The sequence below is a fragment of the Esox lucius genome, chromosome 22 (assembly GCF_011004845.1).
Source record: "Esox lucius isolate fEsoLuc1 chromosome 22, fEsoLuc1.pri, whole genome shotgun sequence".
Lineage (NCBI taxonomy): Eukaryota > Metazoa > Chordata > Actinopteri > Esociformes > Esocidae > Esox > Esox lucius.
Genome location: NC_047590.1, coordinates 19,888,114 through 19,900,379, shown reverse-complemented (window position 1 = coordinate 19,900,379; position 12,266 = coordinate 19,888,114). Strand labels below are relative to the sequence as shown.

Genomic DNA, 12,266 nt, shown 5'->3' with positions numbered 1-12,266 from the left:
GAGGCAATAACATTTATTGGACTAGAATGTTACTAAAAAAAAATATTTTTGTTGACAAAAGTGGCTCACTGTTTTCGTAATTTGGACAATAACTAGAAGAAATCATTATTCAAACTATGAATGTGACTAAAACTGAAAGATATTTTAGTATAATATCACATGATCGATGACATCCAAATCTTCATTTGACCAAGTTCTTTTCAAACCAGAATGCAACACAAATGTGCACAAATGACCAAACACTAAAGTAACGCATTTAATATTGTGGCGTACCCGTATTACTCCAGACTGCTGTTCACATGGTTACGGGTTAGATATTTCCTGTTGCGGGTAATATGATTTTGTTGAATGCAAAATGTCATCCTTTCTCCCTCCACAAATTCCTGTTTTATTGAGGTTACCCTTTACAATGATCTTCATTATTCATTCACCTTTACCATTACTTTGAATACACCGTTCCGGGCTAAATACCATACTTCTAAATCAAACATGTCATATTACATTTTGTCCAGGCGATGTCCCTGTTGTTGGAACGTTTCGAGCTTGCAGCGTCTTTTGGAAACAAGCCTCAATGATTCAGGAAGCCTCGGTATCCCATCCATAGGCTGGGCTTTTGTTGCTCCTAGACAGTTCCACTTCACAATTCTAGCACTTACAGTCGGCCGGGGCAGATCTAGTAGGGCTTTCACAAACTGACCTGTGGCATCCTATTACACTGCCACATTTAAAGTCACTGAGCTCTTCAGTTCGACCTTATGTATTGCCAATGTTTGTGAATGGATATTTCATGGCTATGTGCTGGATTTGATGCACCTGTGAGCCATGGGTGTGCCTGAAACACCTGAAGTCAATAATTAGTAAGGTTGTCCACATACTTTTGGCTATATAGTGTACAAACCCAATTATTTTTCCTAGTCTTTTCTGTTCGGTTAATTTATAAGATGTTCCCAGTTGATTAAGTTTGCTTAGAATTATGCTTATAACAAAATCACTGTTTGTATATATAAACGTGTCTCCCTGTAGATAATGAAACAGATTAAATAAAATTTCACATCATTTAACAGTTTCACATATCAATACGGTTCTACCTTGAATATTATGACAAACTTTTGTTATTGGTTGCACAGTTTGTAGCCTATATATAACCACGCCTCCTGGATTTATAAAATCAAGGTCATAATATTGATAAATTGGGGGTACACATATTCCCTCACTTGGAGTACACATATCACCCTTTGCATGTTTGTTTACAGACAGTGTTAAACTGTAATCCAAACAGGCTTTGCTTTGTGTACTGAAATGTGTTCCTTCTCTCTCTTCATCAGCTCACTTTAAAGCCAGCAACAATCAAGTTGAAAGTTTGAGAGAAGGAAGCAAACAACAATACCAAAAAAAATCTACATAACCTCAGAAACAGGGACAGATGTAATCAACTAAGGTCGGGCTAGATCAAGACTTGTTATTGCAGTTGATAATTTATTAGATTTTGAACTTCTTTGTCAATATTTCTAATGGATCTTTATTTCTTTAAAGCCACAGTCTGTGATTTTTGGCTACTGGTTGTAACAGTTCTGTCAAGACCAAATGGTCCTGGAATACACTATGTACTATGTCATGAATTACAATTCCAGCTGGAACGAATCCACCTGTGGCATTACTACACCCTTGGTGTTCATCTCTCCCTCCTACTGACCACCACCCGGGAGTATCGGTTTCCCCCCTCCTCTGTTTTGCATTGCACCATAACCCCCACAATTTAGTTTGGTTTTGTTGTTTGTCTGGCGTTATTGTTTCGTATCCTTGTGTTCCATGATGGGAACAATAGTCTAAAAAGCTGAAAGCTTAACTGTTTAAATTAAATTATGTCTACTGAGTTCTGTATCTTGGTTTTAAGTCTGTCTCCCACTAATCATTACACCAGCTGACAATAAGAAGTTAAAACATTATTTGGTAAATCGAAAACATCTCAGACTGCATCATAGTGTTAATAGAACGTTTTCAGTTTATTAAAGACTAATTTCCTAGAACATAGACTTCATCCCATAGTTTCCCAATCATCGTTTAAGCATAGTCCTGGACTAAAGATCAAGCTCAATGTAAATAAAACAGTGCCAAATATTCTTAAAATGTCCTTATACTTTTCTTTCAGATTTGTACTGCCACTTGTTTTGCACTGAAGCATGACAGCAGTAGTGAAGATGTCTAAACAGCTTAAGACAATTTCAGAGAACAAGAACATAATATTTAATATAATGGAAGTATTTCAGCAGGGAGCTAAGATGTTAGCAAGTTCCTTAGTTGACCTGTCCCCTTTTTTCAAAGTGGCCAGTCCTTTTGTAAAATTGGCCCTGGAACATTTAGGGAAAGATGAAGCTATGTCCATAAAGAAGTAGTTCCAGAAAGTTTGTGAACGCCTGGATGTTGCTTCAGAGGAGAATAAGTTGATTAACAGTGTGATCAAGCAGAGTGCAATGAAAACTACCCTCTTTCCTGTGGAGGACAACATCAACAACCAGTTCCGTAGTACATGGACATCCTCAAAATCGATAGTCCCAGAGATTTAATGATAGATATTTTTATGCAGCATTATGACGCAACAGGTGGCGAGAAAAATCTACACAGCCTCTACGACGCTGTGATCAGAAGTTCTGGAGAGTCAGTGTTGGAGATCATGTGAGACAGTGTGAAAAAAAGTTGACGAGCTATGGAAGAATTCTGTGCCAAACTGAAGAATCTCTTTTGCATGGGCATCATCGTTGTGATGGGCTACACTGCTCTTAAGGGCTACGATGAGACAGAGAAACTTCAATACTGGAAAAAAACACGGAAGAGGTTCAGTTGAAAATGAATGCTGTCATTGAGGATTGCATCACTAACTTCCCCAAGCAGGCTGAAGAGGATGTCAAAAGGTTTATCAAATACTCCACTACAGCCTCTTCAGAAAACACTGAAAAGGATCTGGATGAATAGGACCTGGCCAATGTCATTCTGAAGGAGCTGGGAAAAAAGTATGACTGGTGTGTTGGTCTGTCTGTATATTCATCTGCCATTCAAGCAGTTCATTGAAGGCAAAGGTTAGTTTCATTGTAAAGCACATTGAATTGCTTCTATGTATGAATTGTGCTATATAAATAAAACTTGCTTGCATGTTCAGTCCAAGGGAGGTTTTCAGGATAATTCATAATTAGCCTTCCAATGTCATATTGTTTTCAGCCTAACATTTCCAAATACTTTCCGTGTTTCACATTTAAGTCCTAAAAAGGTACTTAAAAAATATTTTACTTTTTTTATATATATTTACACTACTAGGGCGTTAACTTTACTTTCTGCACACATACTACTGCATTGTCATAATAAATTGAACCGCATATAATAACAGTGGTTTTCATGACCTGTCTTGAGCATGAATATTTTACATTGGGTTTTGAAAAATATGTATTTTATGTTGACCAAAATCACATTATTTTTGTGTGGACTGTGGAACAAAAAAAGTTACAATGTAATTGCATTGGTTTTTTATAGCTAATTCTACTTTTTTAATGGTTGTAAATTGACACCAAATAAAGTTGTTTCAATTTAAAATGTAAAACTTCTTGCATTGAGTTCCATAAACTAATTTTTTTTAATGAAATAATAAAGTGGAGTCTCAGACAATAACAATATCTTTGCCCAACAGTATCTCACAAGAAAAACGCACAGAGGCATCTAACTACATAAATCAGAGTCAAGTTGGATGAAAAGTCCTGATTTAGATAAGACAGAAAAATTACAACCCCCATTCATTGCATCAGCCATGAGTGAGACATTTAGTGAGTAAATACACATAAAACAGGTTTTAGGTGTTTAATTTAACTATTGGATGCATCTCTAAATCCTTCTAACCTCATTTACTAATTTTCATGGGAATTTAGAGCAGTTTTAATGGTTGCTAGGTTTGGTCCTACATACAGTGGGGAGAACAAGTATTTGATACACTGCCGATTTTGCAGGTTTTCACACTAAAAAACTATGTAGAAGTCTGTAATTTTTATTATAGGTTCTCTTCAACTGTGAGTAATGGAAACTAAAACTAAATTGTATAAAAGACACCTATCCACACATTCAATCAAACAGACTCCAACCTCTCCACAATGGCCAAGACCAGAGAGCTGTGAAAGGACATCAGGGATAAAATTGTAGACCTGCACAAGGCTGGGATGGGCTACAGGACAAGAGGCAAGCAGCTTGGTGAGAAGGCAACAACTGTTGGCGCAATTATTAGAAAATGGAAGAAGTTCAAGATGACGGTGAATTTCCCTCGGGGTGGGGCTCCATGCAAGATTTCACCTTGTGGGGCATCAATGATCATGAGGAAGGTGAGGGATCATCCCAGAACTACACGGCAGGACCTGGTCAATGACCTGAAGAGAGCTGGGACCACAATCTAAAAAAAAAACATTAGTAACACACTACGCTGTCATGGATTCAAATCCTGCAGCGCACGCAAGGTCCCCCTGCTCAAGCCAGCGCATGTCCAGGCCCGTCTGAACTTTGCCAATGACTATCTGGATGATCCAGAGGAGGAATGGGAGAAGGTCATGTGGTCTGATGAGACTAAACCCCACTTGCTGTGTTTGGAGGAAGAAGAAGAATGAGTACAACCCCAAGAACACCATCCCAACCGTGAAGCATGGAGGTGGAAACATCATTCTTTGGGGATGCTTTTCTGCAAAGGGGACAGGACGACTGCATCGTATTGAGGGGAGGATGGATGGGGCCATGTATCACGAGATCTTGGCCAACAACCTCCTTCCCTCAGTAAGAGCATTGAAGATGGGTCGTGGTTGAGTCTTCCAGCATGACAACGACCCGAAACACACAGCCAGGGCAACTAAGGAGTGGCTCCGTTAGAAGCATCTCAAGGTCCTGGAGTGGCCTAGCCAGTCTCCAGACCTGAACCCAATAGAAAATCTTTGGAGGGAGCTGAAAGTCCATATTGCCCAGCGACAGCCCCGAAACCTGAAGGATCTGGAGAAGGTCTATATGGAGGAGTGGGCCAAAATCCCTGCTGCAGTGTGTGCAAACCTGGTCAAGAACTACAGGAAACATATGATCTCTGTAATTGCAAACAAAGTTTTCTGTACCAAATATTAAGTTCTGCTTTTCTGATGTATCAAATACTTGTCATGCAATAAAATGCAAATAAATTATAAAAAAAATGTGATTTTCTGGATTTTTGGGGGGATTCCGTCACTCATAGTTGAAGAGTACCTATGAGTACTACATGTTTTGTAAGTGGGAAAACCTGCAAAATCGGTAGTGTATCAAATACTTGTTCTCCCCACTGTATACAGGTGCTGGTCATAAAATTAGAATATCATCAAAAAGTTGATTTATTTCAGTAATTCCATTCAAAAAGTGAAACTTGTATAATGTATACATTCATTCCACACAGACTGATATATTTCAAGTGTTATTTCTTTTATTTTTGATTATTATAACTGACAACTAATGAAATCACCAAATTCAGTATCACAGAAAATTTTAATATTGTGAAAAGGTTCAATATTGAAGACACCTGGTGCCACACTCTAATCAGCTAATCAACTCAAAACACCTGCAAAGGCCTTTAAATGGTCTCTCAGTCTAGTTCTGTAGGCAACACAATCATGGGGAAGACTGCTGGCTTGACAGTTGTCCAAAAGACGACCATTGACACCTTGCACAAGGAGGGCAAGACACGAAAGGTCATAGCTAAAGAGGCTGGCTGTTCACAGAGCTCTGTGTCCAAGCACATTAATAGAGAGGCGAAGGGAAGGAAAATATGTTGTAGAAAAAAGTGTACAAGCAATAGGGATAACCGCACCCTGGAGAGGATTGCGAAACAAAACCCATTAAAAAATGTGGGGGAGATACACAAAGAGTGGACTGCAGCTGGAGTCAGTGCTTCAAGAACCACCATGCACAAACATATGCAAGACATGGGTTTCAGCTGTTGCATTCCTTGTGTCAAGCCACTCTTGAACAAGACACAGCGTCAGAAGCGTCTGGCCAGGGCTAAAGACAAAAAGGACTGGACTGCTGCTGAGTTATGTTCTCTGATGAAAGTACATTTTGCATTTCCTTTGGAAATCAAGGTCCCAGAGTCTGGAGGAAGAGAGGAGAGGCACATAATCCACGTTGCTTGAAGTCCAGTGTAAAGTTTCCACAGTCAGTGATGGTGTGGGATGCCATGTCATCTGCTGGTGTTGGTCCACTGTGTTTTCTGAGGTCCAAGGTCAACGCAGCCGTCTACCAGGAAGTTTTAGAGGACTTCATGCTTCCTGCTGCTGACCAACTTTATGGAGATGCAGATTTTATTTTCCAACAGGACTTGCCACCTGCACACAGTGCCAAAGCTACCAGTACCTGGTTTAAGGACCATGGTATCCCTGTTTTTAATTGGCCTGCAAACTCGCCTGACCTTAACCCTTTAGAAAATCTATGGGGTATTGTGAAGAGGAAGATGCAATACGCCAGACCCAACAATGCAGAAGAGCTGAAGGCCACTATCAGAGCAACCTGGGCTCTCATAACACCTGAGCAGTGCCACAGACTGATCGACTCCATGCCACGCCGCATTGCTACAGTAATTCAAGCAAAAGGAGCCCCAACTAAGTATTGAATGCTGTACATGCTCAAACTTTTCAGTTGGCCAGCATTTCTAAAAATATTATATTTGTATTGGTCTTAAGTAATATTGAAATTTTCGGAGATACTGTATTATTGTATATTTGGGATTTTCATTAGTTGTCAGTTATAATCATCATAATTAAAAGAAATAAACATTTGAAATATATTAGTCTGTGTGTAATGAATGAATATACAAACCCGATTCCAAAAAAGTTGGGACACTGTACAATTGTGAATAAAAACAGAATGCAATGATGTGGAAGATTCATATATCAATATTTTATTCAAAATACAACATAGATGACATATCAAATGCTTAAACTGAGAAAATGTACCACTTTAAGGGAAAAATAATTTTATTATAAATTTCATAGCATCAACACATCTCAAAAAAGTTGGGACAAGGCCATGTTTACCACTGTGTGGCATCCCCTCTTCTTTTTATAACAGACTACAAACGTCTGGGGACTGAGGAGACAAGGTGCTCAAGTTTATGAATAGGAATGTTGTCCCATTCTTGTGTAATACAGGCTTCTAGTTGCTCAACTGTCTTAGGTCTTCTTTGTCGCACCTTCCTCTTTATGATGCGCCAAATGTTTTCTATGGGTGAAAGATCTGGACTGCAGGCTGGCCATTTCAGTACCCGGATCCTTCTTCTATGCAGCCATTACATTGTAATTGATGCAGTATGTGGTCTGGCATTGTCATTTTGGAACATGCAAGGTCTTCCCTGAAAGAGACGACGTCTGGATGGGAACATATGTTGTTCTAGAACTTGGATATAACTGTCAGCATTGATGGTGCCTTTCCAGATGTGTAGGCTGCCCATGCCACACGCACTCATGCAACCCCATACCATCAGAGATGCAGGCTTCTGAACTGAGCGCTGATAACAACTTGGGTTGTCCTTGTCCTCCTTAGTCCGGATGACATGGTATCTCAGTTTTCCAAAATGAACTTCAAATTTTGATTTGTCTGACCACAGAACACTTTTCCACTTTGCCACAGTCCATTTTAAATGATCCTTGGCCCAGAGAAAATGCCTGCGCTTCTGGATCCTGTTTAGGTACGGCTTGTTTTTTGACTTATAGAGTTTTAGCCGGCAACGGCAAATGGCACGGTGGATTGTGTTCACCGACAATGTTTTCTGGAAGTTTTACTGAGCCCATGTTGTGATTTCCATTACAGTATCATTCCTGTATGTGATGCAGTGCCGTCTGAGGGCCCAAAGATCACGGGCATCCAGTATGGTTTTCCAGCCTTGACCCTTACGCACAGAGATTGTTCCAGATACTCTGAATCTTTGGATGATATTATGCACAGTAGATGATAACTTCAAACTCTTTGCAATTGTTCACTGAGAAACTCCTTTCTGATATTGCTCCACTATTTTTCGCCGCAGCATTGCGGGAATTGGTGATCCTCTGCCCATCTTGACTTCTGAGAGACTGCCACTCTGAGAGGCTCTTTTTATACCCAATCATGTTGCCAATGGACATAATAAGTTGCAAATTGGTCCTCCAGCTGTTCCTTATCTGTATATTTAACTTTTACGGCCTCTTATTGCTACCTGTCCCAACTTTTTTGGAATGTGTAGCTCTCATGAAATCCAAAATGAGCCAATATTTGCCATGACATTACAAAATGTCTCACTTTCAACATTCAATATGTTATCTATATTCTATTGTGAATTAAATATAAGTTTGAGATTTGTAAATTATTGCATTCCTTTTTTATTCACAATTTGTACAGTGTCCCAACTTTTTTGGAATCGGGTTTGTAATATATAAGTTTAAATTTTATGACCAGAACCTGTATACCCGACAAAGACATTATACCTTGCGTCTCAAAATCAGACTGTTAGAAATATATCATATGAACAAAATATATTAAAGATTAAAATCTTTATTGTTCATTGTGTAATTCGTTGAGAACAAAATGATGTAACAATGGTCAACGGAAACCAAAATCACAGACGGATTGGGGTCTGGATTCAAACAGAAACATGCACACCAGTAGCCCGCTAGAGGTTATTTTACAGGACTCTGGCAGTACTCCTCGTACAAAGTAGAAGATACCGGCCCTGCTGCTGGATTGATGCCCTTCTACGGCCCTGTTCAGCTCTCCTTTTTTAGCAGCCTGCCTCCTGGTATCTCCTCCATGCTCTTGAGATTGTACTTGGACACCCAGGAAACCTTCTTGCAACGGCATGTATGGATGAACCATCCTGGAGGAGCTGGACTACCTGTGCAACCTGAAAGGGCTGTAGGTACCGCCTCATGCTACCAGTAGTGACAAAAACACTAGCAAAACATAAAATTAGAGGTCTGGGAAGATAAGGAGAGAGCACCTGTCTGTGGCCACCACCTGCAAAACCATTCCCTTTTTGGGGGTTGTCTTGCTGTTGCCTCTCCAGTGCATCTGTCACTTTCATTTGCACCAAAACAGGTGACATTGGTTCACAATCGCTAATGCTTTCTAACTGGACAGATTGATATCCCTGAAGTTTAACTGACTTGGTGTTATGTTTTGATGATTATGTATTCCCTTCATTTCTTTGAGAACTGTATTGACAACATCAAATATCAATTTACACTCTAACAAATGACTGAGTCTCTGTCTTCTGAGGGTTTTGTCACAAAAGCTATACAACCTACTCATTCACTTTTCATAGCTACTATTTACAGCCAATGGGGAGTACACAGCATTCCTTAATTTCATCCCAGAGTTCTTATCAGACCTTATGTAAGAAAACTTTTACATGGAGAAATCCAATGACACTCTCAAAAAGGCCTTTGGAGCCACAGTTAGGTTTTGGGAAATGTTACCACAATCATATTTTAAATTTAGTGTTTTCCAGTAAAAAAGGTAATGTGGATCCAACAGTTTTTCCTCATAATACTGGAATATTGGATCACTATTTCATAATGCTAACCATCAAAACACACTTATAACCTGTAATACGAATTGTCAAACAACCCAAAGATTCTGTTAAACTTTTCTAGATTCCCACCAACTACACAAGGATTTCAGAGCAAATTAATCTTTCATGAATCTAACTGAGGATCTGAACTTAACCCTGTGCTACACCTGTGGTCACAAAATTAAAATATGCAAAACAAAACTAGCTCTCTAGTATACAGAAACACATTTTCAAAAATTAACAGTGCAACAATTCTCAATGAAGCATCCCCTCCTAATTTTAATTTTATGAGTGTCTGCAGATCAATGAGGAGAGGTGGGGGAGTAGCTGCTCTTTTTAAAGATGTCTATCAATGTAAGCAAATATCATTTGGGAACTACCAGTCTTTTGAATATCTGGGTATTGTGTTAAAAGGTGCCCCTCGCATTTTACTTATCACTATTTACCGACCTCCTAAATACTCTCCAGCCTTTGCTGAGGACTTTACAGAACTGTTATCATTAGTTTCCTCAGAGTTTGACTGTTTTGCTATTGCTGGAGATTTTAACATTCACATAGATAATGCAGAAAACAATATGGCAAAAGAAATCAAAACAGTTTTAATAACTTTTGATCTGACTCAGCATGTACATGGACCCACACACTATCATGGACACACTCTAGATTTACTTATCAGCAAGGGTATAAATATTTCATCAATTATTATTAAGGATGTAGCACTGTCTGATCATTTCTGTATTTTCTTTGATATATTGATCTCTCCTGCCATCGAAGTTAGATCTGTGTCTGTCAAGAAGAGATGCTTAAATGAGAACACTAGTATACTATTTATGAAGGCCATATCTTTAACACCAAGCATATCTGCTGACTCTGTTGATTTTCTCCTTGATTCTTTTAACTCAAAGGTTAAAAGTGTAATTGATGATATTGCTCCTGTGAAAGTCAGGAAGAATGGTAGACAAAAAGCACCTTGGAGAAACTCGACAGCAGTGCAAAATATGAAAAGACAATGCAGAAAAGCAGAGCGCATGTGGCGAAAGACAAAACTTGTAGTCCATTACAACATCTACAAAGACACCATCCATGCTTTCAACATGGAATTAGGCAAAGCTAGACAGATTTTTTTCTCAAATATTATAAACAGAAATCTAAATAATACTCGCATTCTTTTCGCTACCGTCGATAGACTAACAAATCCCCCAAGCCAGATTCCCAGTGAAATGCTCTCAGACAGCAAGTGCAGTGAGTTTGCATTCTTTTTCTCTGAGAAAATCAATAATATCAGAAAGGTGATCAACACATCCTCGAGTAGTGCTGGGGTCAGACAGATCCAACCACAACCTGAGAAAGTGGTTACTATGTCTGATTTCGAAGAAATTGATTGCAAAGTTTTGGAAGAAAACATGTGCCCTTGACGCACTTCCCACATCTTTTTTCAAAAGTGTGTTAAACTGTTTAGAAGTAGATCTCATAAAAGTGGTAAATGCCTCACTTCTCTCTGGAAGTTTCCCAAACTCCCTGAAAACTGGTGTTGTCAAACCCCTCCTGAAAAAGAGCAATCTGGATAAGACCATATTAAACAACTATAGACCGATCTCAAATCTTCCTTTCATAGGCAAGATCATTGAAAAAGTTGTCTTCAATCAGCTGAACAAATTCTTAAGCTCAAACGGATACTTGGACAATTTTCAATCCGGTTTCCGACCGCATCACAGCACAGAGACAGCGCTCATTAAGATAATAAACGATATTCGCTTAAATACTGACTCAGGCAAATTATCAGTGCTGATACTACTTGATCTCAGTGCTGCATTTGACACTGTCGATCACAACATACTTCTAGACAGGCTGGAAAACTGGGTGGGGCTCTCTGGGATAGTCCTAAAATGGTTCAGGTCATACTTAGAAGCAAGAGGGTATTATGTGAGTATAGGAGACCATAGGTCTGAGTGGACGTCCATGACATGCGGAGTTCCTCAAGGCTCAATTCTTGCGCCACTCCTATTCAACCTGTACATGCTCCCAATGAGCCAAATAATGAGAAAGAACCAAATCTCTTATCACAGCTATGCAGATGACACACAGATCTACTTAGCCCTATCGCCAAACGATTACAGCCCAATTGACTCCCTGCTCCAATGCATTGATGAAATAAATAGTTGGATGTGCCAAAACTTTCTTCAGTTAAACAAAGATAAAACTGAAGTTATTGCGTTTGGAAATAAAGATGAAGTTCTCAAGGTGAACGCGTACCTTCACTCTAAAGGTCAAACAACTAAAAATCAAGTCAGGAATCTCGGTGTGTCTCTAGAGTCAGACCTTAACTTCAGTAGTCATGTCAAAGCAATAACTAAATCAGCATACTATCATCTGAAAAATATTGCAAGAATTAGATGCTTTGTTTCTAGTCAAGACTTAGAAAAACTAGTGCATGCTTTCATCACCAGCAGGGTGGATTATTGTAATGGACTCCTCACTGGCCTTCCCAAAAAGACCATAAGACAGCTCGTACAGAACGCCGCGGCCAGGATTCTCAGCAGAACCAGAAAATATGATCATATCACACCAGTCCTCAGGTCTTTACACTGGCTGCCAGTTACATATAGGATCGATTTTAAAGTATTACTACTGTTATATAAATCGTTCAAGGGCCTAGGACCTCAATACATTGCAGATATGCTCAATGAATATA

The 12,266-nt window shown here is 39.2% G+C and overlaps 1 pseudogene; it reads left to right on the top strand.

Annotated features, from left to right (window-relative positions):
• The first annotated feature begins 2,165 nt into the window (after nt 1-2,165).
• Nucleotides 2,166-3,486, top strand: LOC109614911 (annotated as a pseudogene).
• The last annotated feature ends 8,780 nt before the right edge of the window (nt 3,487-12,266 follow it).